At 38.1% G+C, this 6,332-nt stretch overlaps 1 long non-coding RNA gene across 1 annotated transcript; it reads left to right on the forward strand.

Moving 5' to 3' along the window:
- The first annotated feature begins 2,598 nt into the window (after positions 1 to 2,598).
- On the forward strand, positions 2,599 to 2,963 carry LOC105357282. Its single transcript, XR_911281.2, has 2 exons — positions 2,599 to 2,639; positions 2,728 to 2,963. It is a non-coding gene; the product is annotated as an uncharacterized LOC105357282 (long non-coding RNA).
- Positions 2,964 to 6,332: the final 3,369 nt, after the last annotated feature.

A 6,332-nucleotide genomic window follows, 5' to 3' on the forward strand; every position in this document is an offset into this window, starting at 1 on the left:
GCCCTTTATACCTTTTGCCATTTAGATGGGCAAAGGTAATTTACCTGGAAATTTTAAAGTGACAACACAAGCAGACAATATCATAAGACATCTCAAAGCCAACATTCGAATATGACATTTCTTTTTATATATTTCACTCTATTATTTTCAAAAATAGTGAACAAAACACTTTACGAGAAGCCTTTGTATATTTATTTAACATACTAAAAATTTGAATTGTCTTAAGCATGCAGGTATGAAAAACCGAAAGAATAAGTGATGCCTGTAAGGGAAAAACAACTGCAACAGCCAGAGCAAAGACATAGAAGAGCAGCTGATGACTGACCATCTCATTTCTCAAACTTTGTGTTCCCCCTGTTGTAGTTGGACAAGCCAGGTCTCGATGGAAACAGTCCATTGGCATTTATTGATGTTTTCAGTGCAGGTGGGAGCAACAGAAGGAAAGCAGAAGTGTCTATCCACCTCTGAAGTACACTCTGCATGTTCAGTCAGCCAAAGACATCAAACTTTATCGAACTGTGCTGTATCATTCAGCAGCATTACAGTACTAAAAATAAACCCCAAACAACTAGAAAGCTTTTCGAGCTGAGGAGATAAAATGCCAGCGGCTGGCCAAACTGATGCTAAACCTGTTTCTGTCAAACTGAAGCATCCCAAAAAACATAGACCTGTGAAAATAATTATGAAAAGCAATGTCAGTTAGATACTAAAAAAAAAATTTCATTTATTATTGGATTTGCACTTACATATAATTATATATTCCACTTTACACATATCCTATTCTTCTTACAAGAAAAAAATAATGTACTTTAATGTCTCGTAGCAATATTTTCAGCATGCAAATCATAATTCCAAATTTCATATTTCATATTCTTCCAAATTTCATATATATTTCATATTCTTTCAAAGTAGCAGTTTAGACTTCAGAGGCTGAATGTCATGGTGCCTCTGTCGGCTCCTCCCCCTCCCCTCTCTGCTTGGCCACTGATTCATCCCAGCTGCGCCCACTCAACTCATCACCCTGCCAGACCTACTTAAGGAGCTCCTGGATCATCATTCATCGCCAGTTCGTTACCCCTGATGGTGTTAGTCTGGTCCTCTCATAGTTCTTGCTATGTTCCTCATGCTCCCGCCTTATGTACGTTTGCCTTGTCTCCAGGAACCTCATTCTCACGAGTGGACGTCTGAATCCATGATTACCCCAAGCAGAACTTCACCTGAAGTTGCCTACCTCTTCTCGGAGTTTCATCCAGCTGAGGAACGCTTCACGAGCCGTTGCCGAACCTCCAGCCACGTTACGAGCCGTTGCCGAACCAGGCACGCCCCAAGCCATCGCCGAACATCCAGCCTCGCCGCTCTCCTGCCGCAATATCAAACCAACCTCATTGGAGCAATAAAACAACATACTTACTTTCACTCACCTCCTGTCTTCCTTCTGGGTTCCAGCTTCTGGATCTGTCTAGCCTAGCTAGCCATGACACTGAATGAACATTGCATGGTTTCAAATTTGGTGCGTTTTTCTTAATTAAATGCACTATTAATGATTTGAAAACTACTTTCATTTTCAAAAAGAATATTGAAAGAACCTTTTAATATTGATTTCAATGAAAGAAAGTAATACATGCTATCGTCTTGTGACTTGAGAATATGATGATAAAAAGAAGCAATAGCTAATAGAGATTTTTGGGCTCAGTGCATTCTGGAATCTGGAATCAAATGAAAAAACAAAGAAAATTACATGCATCAAGCTACCCTCTTATTTCAAGGCCCTTGAAGAAAAAGCAATAATAATTAATTTATGATGCAGTCTCTCCATTCCATCTTGTGCTCTCTTTCTATCTTCTTCTGTCTTACCTTCTTTTGTTTTCATTTTTAGTGCTCCTCTGTTGTCTTCTGCCATTTCTTATTGGATATTTTTTGAATCACCCTCTGTTTCAAGTCATGTCAAATTTTGTTCAGATTGTTTCACTCCTTAAAAAAGCATTGCATAACCTTTGCTCTCAGAAGTTATCAATATTCTTTTATACAAGCCCATTATATAGTATGAAAAGAATTGCATACTAAAAATGCAAAACTGATTTTTGATTATCTAATCCTGAAATGTTTCATTAATATTAAGCCAAAGCTCTGACAAAAGTTGTAAGATTAATTTTTTTTCACAATATTCCAGAGTTAAAAGTCCTTCATATAATTCACTCTGTCGGATAAATTGGCTTACTATTTGTCGTTATAATTTTTGTAGTGTTTTTACAAAAAAATATATCAGTGAAATGAAAATGAAGCAAAAATATGTGCAGACAATCAAGTAGTTGCTGTCTCCAGCTAGGACTACAACTTTTGCAAGAAGATGATGTGCATTCTAGCACTGTCTGCTTTTGATTGGATAATATTAAGAATATGCCTTAGAAACACCCAAACTGGATTATAAATCTGTTTTGGGACACGTGTAAAGGATATCCAGAACAATATCTTATCCAGATCGCGAGCTCGATGATATGGTTCCTCTGTCAGACTCCTCCCCCTCTCCTCTCCGCTTGGCTGCTGATTCTCCCCACCTGCGACCACTTACCTCGTCATCTCATCCGCCTTCATAAGGAGCCACAGGATCATCAGTCTTCGCCAGTCCGTTGCCCCTGATGGTGCATAGTTGGTCCTCAAGTCAAGCTATTGTCTGTTTCGTTACGTCAAGTCTATGACTAAAAACTGTCTCTCTCTACTCACCTCCAGGAATCCAGTACCACGAGTGGTCGCCAGAATCAGTTTCCAGCCGGTCTCGCCAATCTGTCCTCTCCTGCGGACCCACCACGAGCCTCTGCCTCTTCAAGTATCCCATCCTCCACCAACATCTGCCTACGGAGAAATCCACCAGTGACGCCGCTAACTTCTGCCTCTAGTTTGGAACCGACATCCAGTCCTGCTCACGCTCTGTTTCCTGCTCCACGTATTAAACCTCTTACCTGCCACGCTTGCCTCCCGCTGTGTTTCTTCTGGGTTTCAGCATCTGGGTTCGAAAAGTGTTCTGTAGCCATGACACTCGATTCAGAAAACATGTAATAAATGTGTAGAAAAACATAATATTGTAACATATGTGTCAATTTAAAAAGATGGATATCTTTTTTTTTTTTTTTTTAAATGCTTGTAAATGTTGATATGTAAGTATCCTTAACTTTGAATATGTATGTGCATAATCATTAACAACAACAAAAATTGAGACAAATTACGAAAAAAAAATCTAATCTTGCTATATTTACTCACCACTTTTCATAAAATTTTGACCAAGAAAAATTCGTAGTCAGCGAAGCATCCTAAAGCAGTGAACTCTGTAAAATTTCAGGGGGGCATGTAAGAGTGACTCTGTGATGGACAGGCAAAGATGTAGCTTTTGATCGATGACAGCTGTTTGCTAAATGGCAATGCAAAGAACAAAACAGGCAAAGATTAATTATGTTATTTTGATGTTATTTTTTGCAGTTTTGGTAGTAAATTATACAACATAAACAGCATGAGTCTGTAAAAATTTAAATATGATAATATTTTTGCAGTGAGATCTTTAAGATTTCCAAAACCTTCTTTTTATCATCTCTCTGGCATAATTTTGTTTTTCCCTTTTGCTTCAGGAACCTTGTGATTTAAACATAGAGGGAATTAAAGTTATTCTTAATGCACCTTAAAGTGAAGATTTAGTCTTCTCACTGACATTAGTCTTCCTTAAACCTTTGAAAATAAAAGACACTGATTTATATTTATGTTATTGTTAGTATTGGAGTCAATTAAAGAGTTGTTGTTTTTAAGCAATTAAAACCAGAACAAAGAAAAAAAAAATTAAATATGAAATAATTTATTACTTTTAAAAGACGTTCACGTGGCTTCCTTACAAAATAAAAGACACCCTATGTCCCATAAGCCTAGTTTTCACTGAGCGGCACGGTACACTCTGGTATGTTGAGCGTTTCCATAATAAAATTGACCCATTAAACCATAGAATCATATCATTTTTGGGCCCCCCATTGGTTTTAGGTCCACAGAAACATGGAACGGACCGGTTAGGGCGGAACTCTTGAAATTTGATGATTGGCTGAAGGCGATTTCGAGAAACTAAAGCGCCAAAAAAGCGGATTTAATCCTCGTTCCCGCCCGAATATTCTCTCAAACAACATTTGATTCTTTGTATATATAAGGTACCAAAAGCCAAGCAGAAAAAAATGAGTTGCTGGATGACCTCCATTGTTGCTGGATGACCTCCATTGATGCTTCCAACTTTGAGTGGAAATGCTCACCTGAATAGCCTGGACCATTCGGAACCAAACCAGACAGTACTGCTCAGTGGAAAAGTGGCTGTAGGGTCATCTCAATGGAGCAAATGCAGTAGTGTAACATCAGCAGTGATTGAAAAACAAAAAGCAAAAGAAATGTTGGAGCACATCAGTAAAAAAATGTAAATCTAGCTAATCAAAATCAAATCAGAGCTAATTGGGGGACACTTAATGTATTTTTCATAGCATAAGGCACAAGAACAATCCTTGAATTTAAAAAAAAACATTGACAATCTGCCTTTTTTTTAGTTGTGCTTTCTGACTTCCAATTGGTTCTCTTTGATACACGGTGCTAAAAAATCAGTCAAAAAAATGTTAGTCTGAATTGTGATTTGCAGTCTTTCAACTGTTTGTGAATAAGTTGAATAAGGTTTGGGTTGGTTTACTTTTTTTAACTCTACGACTTTATTACTTTTTACTTTGCTGTTACTTTTTGGCTTTCTTTATCAGAGAGCCATGATGAAGGAGGGAAAGAGCCTTGTGGCTTCAGAGCTGCGGGTTGCAGACCCCTAGATTAGAAGAACGTTTGCATCATTTTTCCAACCCTCATATCCTCTGCCTTTCGGATTACTAACCAGTTGTAAAGGCTTTTGTTTTAGGGTTTTATTCTAAAACAAGATGGATTTGTGTTTTGTTGTTTTAAAATCATAATCTGTACATAATCTGTTGAATTTCCTTGCTTTTCAGAAAAGTTTCAAACACCAGTTTGAGACTTCTAGGCACAGCAGACATTTTTTCATGCTATTTGTGAGAGATGAAGGCAGCTTTTAGCAGATAACAGCAGTGAAGCAGCCATGCCAGCCATCCTGTCTGAAAGTCTATCCCATCTTCTAAATACTTTGCTGTAAAAAATAACTGTCCGTGAAAGATTCATTACCGCTGCAATCAACCTTTTTGTTCAAAATCTACCATCAGTCATCACGGCTGTTTTTTTTTTTTGTTTTTTTTTACAACCAGAATGATGTGTTGTAAATTACCATGCATGACACTGACAAGACCATTTTCAGTCCTTGTGGAGAAAGAAGACTGTCACACAGCAAAAAGCAAGATGAAGAGGGTGGATAAAGCAATCAACAGAAAGAAGAGGGAGGGAAAAGGAAGAGCAATAGAAACAGCCACCAAAGAAGTGCAAAAAAAATGCAAAAAATTCTTTGGTATACCAGGAGAAAATCACCCTTCAGAGTGTGGCAGGATAACTGCGCTCATTTTTCCCCCAAACCAACAAGTTCACCACTCTTGTTCAGACTGGCAGCTTCTTAGACACCCAGAAAATGACTTATTTTGACTTCAATGATACTGTGACTTTTCATTTGCTCCACCAGGCGGAAATCATTAGTTATCAGCGAAGCATCCTGCAGCAGTGAAATCTTTAAAATTTCAGATCATTTTACTCATACATTTCTGATAAGTGGTTAGTGTTCTGAAGATCCTGGATTTTCTTTACATGGTTCCACATGTTTGTAATCACAGGAATCCAAAAAAAATCTCTAAGATTTTGCCAGACTTTTTTTTTTTAATCAAAGGCCATCAACATATCCCCATGGCATTTTCCCCCATTATCTATAAATATGTCCTGTCTTGGAATGTGTGTACTCCGCTAAAAAATAGGCTTTTCACAATTGTATTTTTTTTTTCTACTTGTCCTGTCCAACAGCTAGGCAGGCAGATGAGAGCTGAGGGCCTCTTGTGTTGGACATATTTTACTTTAACAAGAGGGGTTATTAATCTTCAGACAAACCAAAGGTATGTCTGAATAAACCCCTTTTGTAATTGAGGCATAACTTTATTCATTTCAACCATGTTTGAAAATCTTTGGTGTTGGACCGGACGGAAAAGGAAAGAAGGGAAGAAGAGAGAGGGATGTTAGAGAGGGGGGGTTGATATTGAGAGGGGGGGGGGGGGGGGTAAGACCATGAAGCAGCATAGAGCAGACAGGTTTACTGGTTGTTTATCATTACGGTACGGTTCAAATGTAGTACAAAAAGGGCGGGGCCTGTTTGCACACACTTAAATGTTATC

Source organism: Oryzias latipes, chromosome 20, assembly GCF_002234675.1.
Source record: "Oryzias latipes chromosome 20, ASM223467v1".
Taxonomy (NCBI): Eukaryota; Metazoa; Chordata; class Actinopteri; order Beloniformes; family Adrianichthyidae; genus Oryzias; species Oryzias latipes.